Genomic DNA, 984 nt, shown 5'->3' with positions numbered 1-984 from the left:
AGTAGTCTGCACAATTCAATGGTTTGGCCGATGAGGATCCAAACAGTCACATAGAGAACTTTCTCGAAGTGTGTGGCATGCTGAAGATAAATGGGGTGACGGATGATGCCATCAAATTGAGAGCCTTCCCATTTTCCCTAAAGGGGAGAGCGAAGCAGTGGCTACACTCATTACCTAGAGCGACAATTACCACGTGGGAGGAGATGGTGGAAGCTTTTCTAGCTCGTTATTTCCCTCCCGAAAAATCAGCAAATCTTAGGAACGAGATCTCATCCTTTGTTCAGTTGGAATTGGAGTCTCTATTCGAGACATGGGAAAGGTTCAAGGAGCTCCTGAAGAAGTGCCCGCAACACAGATTCCCGGAGTGGATGATTGTTCAAACCTTTTACAATGGTTTGAACCAGAGTACTAGGCAACTCTTGGATGCAGCAGCAGGAGGTACCTTAGGTAGCAAGATCCCCGATGAGGCCCGTCAGTTGATTGAAGAAATGGGGTTAAAAAGCTACCAATGGAATGCTAGGGAGAAGAAAAAGGTGGGCGGTCTCCATGAAATAGATGCGGTAACCTCATTGGCGGCTCAAGCGGAGAATTTGAGTAAGAAGTTAGATCTTCTAACTTCAAATAGAGTGGCGGCCGTGACTAATTGCACCGGTTGTGGTGGAGGACATGCTCCCTCCGATTGCCCAATTTCTATTGGTGATGTTTCTTTAGTGGAGAATGTTGATTTTGTAGGTAACGGTATGAGACCTCAAGGAAACCCATATAGCAATACCTACAATGTGGGTTGGAAGAATCATCTCAATTTTTCATGGAGTAATCAGGGTCCACAAAAGGTCATGGGGCCACCTGGTTTCCAACAACAACAAGCCCCTCAGGTGGAAAACAGAGTCTTAGGTTTGGAAATCCGAATGACTGACCTAGAAAAGCACTTGGCTAGATATGTGCAATCTGCAAATACTAGGTTTGAATCAGTTGAGGCTACAC

General features: G+C 45.6%; 1 non-coding gene across 1 annotated transcript; it reads right to left on the bottom strand.

Moving 5' to 3' along the window:
- Positions 1–251: 251 nt before the first annotated feature.
- Positions 252–358, bottom strand: LOC120262713. Its single transcript, XR_005536969.1, has one exon. It is a non-coding gene; the product is annotated as a small nucleolar RNA R71 (small nucleolar RNA).
- Between the last annotated feature and the right edge of the window lie 626 nt (positions 359–984).

This window comes from Dioscorea cayenensis, chromosome 5 (assembly GCF_009730915.1).
Source record: "Dioscorea cayenensis subsp. rotundata cultivar TDr96_F1 chromosome 5, TDr96_F1_v2_PseudoChromosome.rev07_lg8_w22 25.fasta, whole genome shotgun sequence".
NCBI lineage: Eukaryota > Viridiplantae > Streptophyta > Magnoliopsida > Dioscoreales > Dioscoreaceae > Dioscorea > Dioscorea cayenensis.
This window is presented reverse-complemented; position numbering and strand designations above follow the sequence as displayed.